This window comes from Cnephaeus nilssonii (genome assembly GCF_951640355.1).
Source record: "Cnephaeus nilssonii genome assembly, chromosome: 2".
NCBI classification, from domain to species: domain Eukaryota; kingdom Metazoa; phylum Chordata; class Mammalia; order Chiroptera; family Vespertilionidae; genus Cnephaeus; species Cnephaeus nilssonii.
The window spans coordinates 72,308,944-72,321,108 of NC_137073.1; the positions used below are offsets into that span (position 1 = coordinate 72,308,944).

At 39.3% G+C, this 12,165-nt stretch overlaps 1 protein-coding gene across 1 annotated transcript in view; it reads right to left on the reverse strand.

Moving 5' to 3' along the window:
- The window catches only part of CMYA5 (cardiomyopathy associated 5), a gene marked incomplete at its 3' end in the record, with an annotated part of 92,336 nt that overhangs the window by 59,001 nt on the left and 21,170 nt on the right, over positions 1-12,165 (reverse strand). The gene's annotated exons all lie outside the window — the stretch shown is intronic.

The window sequence follows — 12,165 nt, forward strand, 5'->3', positions numbered from 1 at the left end:
GCTCAAAAATCTCAGCAAATTCCTTCTACCTGTGGGGGAAAACAAAGTTTAAAATCCTTAATTCTCTGATTCCTAGCTCACTTTATTTCCAAGTACCCACCTCCATCCTACCCCTATGTAATACATTTCTGTTTTAACTTTAAAATTTGCTGTCCAGTAAATATATCATGGGAATTCTGAGTCAGGGCCATAAAGTGAAAACCCATCATAGAAAAAGAGAATATATATCTCCAAATTGAAATTTTTAAAGTGAAAATGACTAGTCATCAAAGAGGAGCTACCAAAATGATAGTTTCCCTTATTTCACCGCATCTTTGTTTTGAATTGGTACTCTCATTTTTTTACTTAAAAAACAAACAAAAAAAAAACACACTGCATTTCTAAAGAAGTAAAAAGGTCCTCAATTTTATTCTGAAAGATAAAAATTTTAGCCGAAACCGTTTTGGCTCAGTGGATAGAGCATCGGTCTGCGGACTGAAGTGTCCCAGGTTCGATTCCGGTCAAGGGCATGTACATTGGTTGTGGGCACATCCCCGGTGCGGGGTGTGCAGGAGGCAGCTGGTCGATATTTCTCTCTCATCGATGTTTCTAGCTTTCTGTCCCTCTCCCTTCCTCTCTGTAAAAAATCAATAAAATATATTTTTAAAAAAAGATAAAAATTTTAAATTATTACATTTTGTTTCTATTAGGCTCAAGATACATATTCTAGGAACTGGTTATACCTACCTATGGCTAACAGCTAAAGTGACATGGAAGTTCCTTATAGGAATATAATTATGAACAATAGCTTAGATTTGCATGTTGCTTTATTCTACTCTCCAACAATCTCAGTACACTAACCAGAAGTGTAACAAACAAAACAAGGTCATGGGTAGAATTTTTCCCAACTAAATCTGTTAAAGTGCATTATATATCAATCAGAGGTCCAATGCATGAAATTCATGCAGGGGCCTTGGTCCTGGCCCCTGCCCACCACTGCCGCAGCCGCCGCCTCTGCCACGGTTCCCGCCCAATACAGCTTTGTCTGGAAGGAAGGACATCTGGAAAAACATCTGGTGTGATAATTAGCATATCACACTTTTATTATTATAGATTGTTAAAACACAGCAATAAAGTCACTTATGATCCTGCTTATATTGCAAACTTTGAAAACATGTTTTTAATGCATAAAACACCAAGCAGACTTGTGATCTTATAATACAAATTGTTACTATTTTATGAGGGCCTTAAAAAAAGAAGCAAGAATTCTTAAAAGCATAATCACTAATTAATATTTCACCAATAATTAATTGAATCCTTATGTCTTTAGCAGAAAATTAATTATATGCATTGCTGAACAAAAGTAATGCAAAGTAGCTTAGATTGAATAGTGCTTATAAACCATTAGGGAATTAAGAAAAAATATCCATGTAACTATGAATGAAAAAATTATGACACAGCATTATCATGCTCTAATATAAGGTGCTTGTTTTGTAGATATACTAAAGACCACAGAAATTCATTGTGGATGAGAAGAATAAGTATCTTATTTTCACAATGACCAGACATTTTACAAGCCTGGAAGTTAGGGCTTGCTACTATTTGGAACCCAGTTATCTTTCTAGTTTTACTTTCCATTCTTCCCCTTCGTACACAGACCAATTTTAAAGTGCAATACCCATGATCATAAACCATGTGCTCCAGCCAAACACTGGCCCTCTCCCTCGTGTCTTTGCTTACATCCTTCTCTTCACTTGGAATGAATCACCTCTAGATAGCCTAACTTTAGCTCACATATCAGCTTCTCCATGTAGCCATCACTGATGCTGTAAGCCAAAAGTAATTGTCTTCCCCTGAATTTATGGAATCTCAATGTAATCTCTTCCTAAGGCATTTACACGCTACATGAGAGGTTTTTTTACATATATCATAGCTACACTACAAGGCCATAAACTACCTGTGAGCAGGGATCATGTGGTTTAGCAGTTCTTTTAAGGGCTCTCCTCTTATGAAGTCTTTCCAATACATTCACCTTCGTTTTCAGAGGAACAACTCTTACTTTTGTACACATATTTCATCAGCTTCAGTAATATTTAAATAAATCATGTAATAATAACTAGCACAACTAGTATAAAATGGTATGAAAATAATCACAACTGGCCCTTAGTAAACATGAAACTCAAAATAATGGGTATTATTAGGCAGCAGCCTTCTATCAGGAGTGGTTAGTTTGCTTTGGGCATCAGTCTATTTTACAGAGAAAAGGGTGAGTTTTGGCTATTCCTGTCAATTAGGATTAGTGGAAAGTAGTTAAGAGCTTATGTTACTCTTTCTGTACATTTCTAGTTTCCATTCATTGGTGCTCACAGGCATGGAATTTTTGTTTCAGAAGAAGTTCAAAACTGCAAGACTTTTTCAATCATCATTGGCTTTCAACTGATTTCAAATTGAAGCTAAAGTCAAGATTAATTCACTGAACAAGTATTTAATGAACTCTAATTATGTACTAGGCAGTATGCTAGGCATGTGGTATAAATTTTCTAAAAGATCTTACAATTCATTTCAAATTAACCATTTTGATCTGAGCTACAGATTTGTGGTAGAACTATAAATTACTTTCTTCTTATTGTATTCATTGGAAATCCAGGATGTGTTTGCATGTTGCCACTAGAGGCAGCTCCACAGCAAAGCAAATCAGGTCCTTGCCTAAGCCCTCATCTGTACAAGAGCATCGCTAGACACAACCAAAGTTCTCCCAGACTAGCTTGAGAACACTCAGTTGTATGTGAACATTTTCCTGCTTCTTTTATACAAGGGTGCAATATAAAGATACATATCTTTTTAGCTTTTTAAAAGGAGTTCTTTTTATCTATAAAATCTTAAAATACGTGATAGCAATTTATTTTAAATTATTACTCGAGACACTAATTTCTCATTCCGTTGTTTCTTTCCATGTGGAAGAACATCTGTTATAGCACTCCTTCCTGGCCTAGCTTCCCTCTATCACTCTTCCCCATTTTACTCTGTTCCTGGTGCTATAAAGTATACAAGGCAGGTCCTCATGTGATGAGGTCTTCAGAGCCTGTGACTTGGGATATAAATTTGGCTATTTCTGCTCTGGCCAGTGTGGCTCAGTTGGTTGGAGCATCATCCAGTACATCAAAAGGTGGCAGGTTCGATTCCCTGTTAGGGCACATACTGGAGAGAAGGCAACTGAACCGACGTTTCTCTCTCATCTCTCTCTCTCTCTTCCTCTCTTTAAAATCTATTAAAAACATATCCTCCAGTGAGGATTAAAAAAAAAAAATCTGGCTATTTCTGAAATTTGGTATTAGAAAGCACTTTGTTGTTTTGTACCTAAGCCACATTTTCTGATATCATTAGCTTTATCAGTAATAAAGTTGACATTTTGATCTGTATCTGCCATTCCTTTGATTTATCTATCAACTGCTTCAGAACTTAGGGAGGAAAAAGAGGGTGCTGTGTGGCTATTCTACTCGCCATTTTAAAAAATAAATAAATGATCACATATACTGCAGTTGGTACAGCCAAAAGGACATCACCTGACAGCAAGAGCAGATACGATAGCTAACCTACATGCTTGCTAGTATCCACCATAAAGTGATATGTGGACCCATCAGACCAGGAGGAATTCACCTGTCAGAACTCAGCAATGCCCTGATCACATGAGTCTCCTTCACAAGCACTGAGGCAAGTGCACACCTTTGTTTGCACAAGCTTTCAGAACTCCAGAACCACAGTGGTTGACGTGATGCTTCATAAGCAACAGAGATCAATTTTAAAGCAATACCCATGGTCAGTGATAGTATTATATCCATGGCAAACACGTCTATAAGCTGCAAAGAATAAGGGTTGACTATTTGAGTCAGATTGTGCAAAAAAGAAAAAAAGTTGATATTCTTAAATGCCTCAGGTTACTTTAGCCTAGGGCAATGCTAGGTCTAAGGTTGCTTCTGCTGCCATCTGCTAACAGGAGGAAGGAGACCTAGATTCTAGTGCTTGCTCTGTCATTCACCCAGTGTCTGGTTTTCAGCATGGAAATAAAACAGTCTCCCATGTTGCTTAAATTCTAGTAGAGGGAAGACAGAAAAAAACAAAGCAAATGAACAAATGTTAGGTGGTGGTAAGTGCTGTGAAGAAAATAAAACAGAGTAAGTGGAATAGAGGGTGATGGTTATGAGTTGGGGTGCTGTATTATGTATGTAGGGTGGTCAAGGAAGATCTCTCAAAGAGATTTTGAGCAGAGATCTGAAAGGAGTGAGGGAGTGAGCCTGCAAATATTAAGAGAAAGAGCAGAGCAAACAACAGTATTAAAATCACTGAGATGAGACTGCTTGGCAAACACAAACAGCAAAGATGAGACGGTGCTAGAATAGAGTGAGGGGAAGAGAGAGAAGATGAGAAGGGTAGTTGGGAGCCAGTTCACCTGGACTGATGGGCCATAGGGAGGGTTTGGATTTTACTCTGAATGAGATAAAGAGCCATTGCACGGTCAGCCCTGCCATCTTCTAGAAGCTCAGAAATGGTCAGCTACTCAGACTCAGCTGATTGGGACCCATCTACCCCATAGCCCTACCCCAATCAGGAATTTGAATCTTAAGCAGAAATGACTGGAAGGCTGAAAATCCATGGCACTCAGGCTGGATCAGTCCTTCTTGTTCTCTGGGCCCCACAGCACTGCCCTGGTCCCTGTTCAGTTCCTCAGTCTGCCATTCATTCTGTGAGCTCTTTAAAATTCTTCCACTAGATTCCATTTTCTGTCTGGTATACAGAGAGTTGTTTCTTTGCTCTCTGTTAGAGATGACTAGCTGTCACCAAGCTTATTTCTCTCCTTTCTGGGCTTACATTTCCAGCCTCATATGCACATTTACAGAGAAGGAAACTTTTAAACTTTGAGTGGATTGGGGCAGGCGGTGGGAACACATGTGAGAGGAGGGGTCTGGAATATAATGACAGAGTATAAAAGGCTGATGTAAGGTTTTGCAAGACAAAAATTAGTTTTCCAGGAAGACCAGGTGTTTGGGGACAATTCAGTCAAAAGGAACAATATGTGCAAAAGGAGGGAAGTGTGAGATCATATGGTATATCTTGGTGTGCTTTGGGGCACCTTCACAGAAGTCTGTAATCTTTAAAATCAAAAGACCCAATGGCATATATGTTAGTATAATACAGATGGTTCCAAAATACTACTCTAACCTCCAAGCAGATTGGAAATTACCCATCATCCTATCTTTCTCAGGGCTTTAGATAGTCCTGATAATGAGTTAATGATGGTTTACATGTATACTTGTTTACATATATATATATATATATATATATATATATATATATATATATATATATATATATATTGATTTCAGAGAGGAAGGGAAAGAGAGAGAGACAGAAATATCAATGATGAGAGAGAATCACTGATCGGCTGCCTCCTGCATGCCCCCCACTAGGGATTGAGACTGCAACCCAGGAATGTGCCCTGACTGGGAATCCAACTGTGACCTCCTGATCCATAGGTCAACGCTCAACCACTGAGCCACATTGGCTGGGTTGTATACTTGTTATTAACAATTGAGGTAACATGAGTTATTGGGTGCCTAAAACATGTGCTTGACCTTATAACCAGGACTAGACAAAAAAAGTGTTCCATTTGAAAGTATAAGGTTTCAAGGCTATGGTCAGGTAGTTCAGTTGGTTAGAGCATCATCCTGATACGCTAAGGTTGTGGGTTCAATCCCAGTTCAGGGCACATATAATAAGTGACCAATGAATGTATAAATAAGTGGAACAACAATCTCTCTCTCTCTCTCTCTCTCTCTCTCTCTCTCTCTCTCTCTCAAATCAATCAATTAAAAAGTTATAATGGAGGTACAAGGTTTCAAAATAGTATCTTCTTTCTTTCCTATCCATCCTTCCCCAACCAAAATATTACATGTGGGCCACCTGCATAAACTTGTCCATTTACTTCAAAGTAGGACATGTCTACCTAGTTGTGGGTAACAGTGTTACAGAACCCATCAGAACTTTGAAATTACTAAATTCTCCACTATTACAGAAAACTGAGGGCAAAAGGGTGCCAAATCCAGAGAACCAAAATAAATCAACTATGGTATGACAGGGCTGGTTCATAGCTTAGTGACTATTTCATACCAAAACATGGGCAAGTCAATTATGTGTGGTCTTGGGAGTTCCTCAACAGTGGCACTATTGACATTTTCGGCTACATAAATTCTTTGTTATGGAGGGCTATCCTGAGGGCTGAAGATATTCAGTAAGATCTCTGGCTTCTATCCACGAGATGCTAATAGTACCCTGCCCCCAGTTTTGACAACCAAAAATGTCTTCAGAATTATACTATTTGAGGGCTACTAATATCGTTAGACCCAAAAGTGCAGGGAGAAATAAACCATCAGCCATGGGCAATATTAACCACTAGAGGCCCGGTGCACGAAATTCGTGCACGGAGGGGGGTTGTCCCTCAGCCCAGCCTGTACCCTCTCCAATCTGGGACCCCTCGAGGGATGTCCAACTGCCCGTTTAGGCCCGATCCAGGACTGCTGGCTCCCAACTGCTTGGCTGCCTGCCTTCCTGATTGCCCCTAACCACTTCTGCCTGCCAGCCTGATCACCCCCTAACCACTCCGCTGCCAGCCTGTTTGCCCCCAACTTCCCTCCTCTGCCGGCCTGGTCACCCCTAACTGCCCTCTCCTGCAGGGTTGATCACCTCCAACTGTCCTCCCTTGCAGGCTTGGTCCCTCTCAACTGCCCTCCCTTGCAGGCCTGGTCCCTCCCAACTGCCCTCCCCTGCTGGCCATCTTGTGGTGGCCATATTGTGTCCACATGGGGGCAGGATCTTTGACCACATGGGGGTAGCTATATTGTGTGTTGCAGTGATGATCAATCTGCATATTACTCTTTTATTAGATAGGATAGAGGCCTGGTACAGGGGTGGGGGCCAGCTGGTTTGCCCTGAAGGGTGTCCCTGATCAGGGTGGGGTTCCCTTGGGGTGTGAGGCAGCCTGAGCGAGGGGCCTGTGGTGGTTTGCAGGCTGGCCACGCCCCCTGGCAACCCAAGCAGAGGCCCTGGTATCTGGAATTTATTTTCCTTCTACAATTGAAACTTTGTAGCCTGGAGCGGAGCCAAACCTGGTGCTCCCTCCGCAGCCAGCAGCCATTTCTGTTGGGGTTATAATTGAAACTTTGTAGCTTAAGCGGGTGGGCCTGGCCAGGGTGTGCGGAAAGCTTTGCTTCCCCTGTTGCCAGCGACAACCCTGGCTTGCTCTCTCAAGCTCCATTCTGCCGCCATTTCTGTTTGAATTTGTTTACCTTCTATAATTGAAACTTTGTAGCTTGAGTGGAGGCTTAGGCCTGGCAAGGGCAGGCAGAAAGCTTGGCTTCCTCTGCTACCTAGGAAACCTTGCTCTCTGTGGCTGTAGCCATCTTGGTTTGGGTTAATTTGCATACTCGCTCTGATTGGATGGTGGGCGTGGCTTGTGGGTGTGCTGGAGGTATGGTCAATTTGCATATTTGTCTATTATAAGGTAGGATGGTCAAAAATGTAAGTGAAAAACCATGGAAGATAAGAACATTCGTGTTCTGGGATTCCCAGCTGAGGAGTTAAACACAAGCTTAGCTCTTGAGCACCGGAATTCTTCAACAGCTATGGAGTATTAGCACAGCACAGAAACTGTACCCCACCAGACACTGCTGTCAAGTTGCTGTGAAGGTTGAGTTGTGGTTACTAGGAAACAGAGCACTCATCTGAATAGAATGTGTCAGGCTGGGATCTTTCAAAAATGTATCAGTGAGTCAGGAGAGATTTCTCCCCTGCTGTTCCACTTTTTTTTTTTTTTTTTCTTACTACAACTACGCAAACTTCATAAAAGCACTAAGGACAAGGGCTAATTGGTCCAAAAAAATAGAAGAAATCTGATCCGGTTTCCTCATTTCCTTAGTGACTGACCCTTCAGCAATTTTTCTTAAGTTTGCAACAGAGAAAGAGTCCTTAAATTGTGGCCTGGAAAATAACAATAATACATTTAAAAATAAAACCCAGCTCCTCTACTAGATGGAATGAAGGTTTTTCCATATACCTAGTATGGTATATGCCATTTTTCTTTATCATTTTTTACAAGAAACAATTATAGTAAAACATACCCAGACCTCACTCCAGCACATGCTGTGGAGATAAGCATAAATGAGTAAAAAACCTGCCAACCCTGGGGCTTCCGGAGAGAGGACCCTCTGCCTGCACCAGCAGAGAGGCTTGGGGGTCAGTGGGTTGGCTCTCCTGGGCCTATATGGATCAACCTCACAGACATACCACATGGAGCACAATAGGGGCGCCCTCCAACTATGGAGAGAATGTCCTTGAGAATCTTCTTTGCTGAATACAGAGGAGTACAAGATGAGATGGGGAGAGGAGTTAGACCAGAAAATTTTGATTGAGCAACCACCACATATCTTCTCTTTAATTTTCAAGTACTCGAGCACTACACTGACTTTTTTAAAAAATAGCCTTTTATTGATTGCAGAGAGGAAGAGAAAGGGAGAGAGAGATAGAAACATCAATGATGAGAGAGAATCATTGATCGGCTGCTTCCTGCATGCCAACCTGGTCATGTGCCCGGACCGAAATCGAACCGGAACCTCCTGGTTCATAGGTTGATGTTCATGAGCCACTAAGCTATGCTGGCTGGGCTCCATTGACTTTTGATCTAGTCCTCAAACTAGTGCTGCCAATAATCTATTAAGGAAAATGAATCACGCTGTCACTGTTACTGACAAATCCTTAGACATTTTGTGCTAGATCAGCTCTGGAAGGTAACTCATTACCACCACTAACTTTGTGGTTTCTGCATTATTAGAAAGTATGATCTTTTGTGCATACGTAAAGTGTTTAGAAAATTTCTCAATCTCCTTTTATTTTTTATTTTTATTCTCAAACCAATGATCTATAAAGGTTGGGGTGGGAACCTTTTTTAAAATTCATGCAGTTATTTCCCTCTCCATTGTGGGCTTAAAAGAACTGCAGTCTGCAAGATTCACCTCTCAAGAACACAATTTACAAAATCTGGGAATAAAATCAACATCGATAACTAAACTTTGCCTCTCTCCCCTTCAACTTTCTAAGCAATTGTCCGGGTATTTTACATTCTTAGACTCGTTCTGCCACCTTTAGTGCTTATTACACTTCAATCCCATTTTGTCATGTTGGGTGGGTGGCAGAAGTGCCTGGTTTCTACAGAGTTGAAGGCACAGCACAGCAGCCGGGCTAGAACCAGCGTTATCACGAGAAACATCCACAAGACCTAGCGGATGGTGTAACACCACGGCTAGAAAAGAACAAGAAACTTTTTACCTACAACATAATGCAGACAGTAAACCAACATCCTAAAAGGAAGTCTCTCAAATTCCACAGGGAATAATAAATAAGAGATCAAATAACATTCCTGTTGATACACTGGGAAATAACTTGCCAGTAGCTTGCCCTAGCCTTTTTGTTTCTGGCTGAAAAATCTCAAAATTGGAAGCCAGCAAAAGATTTAATTCATTTTTATGGAAGACTGTGTTGGAATAAATAGGACTCATATAAAACTCTGATTCCCCCAAATCATTTTTACACATTTTAAAGCACTTAGATCTCTTATAGCAGTTCTCAAAATTAAGATAAATATCTCATAATATTCTTTTATTCTTCACCCACACAAAAATCCAGCAAAAAAAAATTATATGTGTGATCTAGTAAAATATTTTTTAAAACATAATATAGGCTAATACTTTTCTCCCCATCCTTCAGTCAAATTCAGGTGAAAATGCAAGATTTTTCTAATTGCCAAATACAAATTCCATTGTAGAATATATAGGAAAAGAGAAAAGCATGAAAAAGAAAATTAAACTAACCAGCAATTCCAACACTCAAAGATGACTACTTTTTAAATACTGGGTATTTCCTTCATTGCCATTCTGTCCTGAGATGTGCTCTTTCTTTCTTTCCTTTCTTTTTTTTTTACATAAATGATATGCTTTGTAATGTGCTTTATTAATTATTATTCTCAAATTCTGGGGTCTCAGAACCACTTTGTGCTCTTTAAAAGTATTGAGGACCTCAAAAAAGCCTTTTTAAATGCGGGTTATATTTATTACTATTTATAATAGTACCAATTAAAACAAATTTTTAAAAATTCAAATAATTCATTTAAAAATAAAGTAACTCATTACATGTCAACATTAATAACACAGTTTATAAAAACTAATTCTATTTTCCAAAATAAACAACAAAAAACATTTAGTGAGAAAAGTGACATTTTTTTCAATTTTTGCAAATACTTTTAATGTCTGGCTTAACAAAAGACAGATGAATTCTCATATCCATTTTCTACATTCAAAATGTTGATATGTCCTGTTAGTAAAAGTATGTGAAGAAAATCCAGCCTCACACAGATATGTAGTTGGGAAAGGAAGAGCAATTTTCAGATTATTGTGGATATTTTTCTTTATACCACACCAAAACTTGACAAGAGGTAGTGTTTTAAAGATTAGTTACAATATGGAATTTAAAATGAAATTTAAAAATCAATGAACTTTTAATATTCTGTGCTCTCATGAGAGAATAAAAATGGAAAATGCAAATGTCTTAGTATTACAATGAAAATAGTTTTGACTTTCAGGACACCCTGAAAGGGGACCTTAACATAGCATTGTATCATAGAACATAACACTTCACCCACTACCCTGTTGTCAAATATTTAGATTGTTTCCAGGTTTTTGCTATTATTAAAAATACTATAACAAACATCTTTATAGATGCATCTTTCTATACATTTGCTTTTTTCAAATAACACGTTAGGAAGTAGAATTTGAGGGTCAAAAACAAAGTTATTTTTCAGGATTTTATACATATTGCCAACTTTCCCTCCAGAGAGGTTTATTAATTCACATTCCTGTCAGTAGCCTGTACAAGAGCCTTCCATTCTCACCACACTCTTATCAACACTGGGTACCATGTGAGCCCTGTTTTAAGAGTTGCTTTTAAAGTGTGACTGAGCTGGTTTTTAGAGAGCTCACTCTTACATGGCATGCAATACTTGAGATTTACTGGAATTTTCTGCTCACAGAGTACTTCTCCGATAATTCTACCACAGTGTTTATTTACTGCTAGTTAGCATTATTACAATTAGTATTTACCATGTGTCCTCTACTTGACAGTAAGGTCTTTTTGTTGGTAAATTATTTTATTTTTCAATTACAGTTGACATTCAATATTATATTAATTCCAAGTGTATAGCATAGTGGTTAGACATTTACATAACTTACGAAGTGGTGGACCCCTGCTCCCTACCCTCCGATAAGTATAGTACCAGACATAGTTATTACAATAGTTTAGACTACTAGAGGCCCGATGCACGAAATCTGTGCAAGGGGCTTGGCCCCCGCCACTGCCGCCACAGCCGCCTATGCCTTGGCTCCCGCCATGGCAGCTTCGTCCGGAAGGACGTCTGGTCTAATTAGCATATTACACTTTTATTATTATTGATATTTCTATGCTGTACTTTATATCCCTGGCAATAGGTTTTTTGAGACCGTAACCATGTCTCATTATCTTAGTGCTGAGTCCAGTGGGGTGGAGACTCACGGGATAATGGTGGAAACAGTATTTTCCACCTTCGAGAGACCTGGGTTTAAATCATGTCTTCCCTGCTTACTAGCTGTGTAAGCTTTTGTAAATTACTTCCCCTTCCTTTCCTGAGCTTGGTCATCATCAGTTAACTGGTAGACTAACATCTACGGTACTTCAGAAGGCAGCTGTTTTGAAATTATATGTGTAAAATACCTTGTCCAATACTTGGCAAATATTCCATATATTTGTTCTCTTCCTTTTCCTTTCCGATGTTGAATTAACCTTGTGAAATCCAAAGTTGAAGGATCATAAATACATGTTGATTTACTAATAGGCTACACTTAATTAAGACAGAAGACACCTCTTTAATAATGATTACCTCTCGAAAGTGTAACTAAGCAAAATTGATGAGTTTTCTAATTACTCTTTCCTTCATCACTCAGTCGTTACTCATTCTCTCAGTCAGTCAACATCTACGAGTGTGTCCTATGTGTTCCAAAGACAAAATATACACAGTCCCTAAACAAAACAGAAATGTAAAATGACACTTTT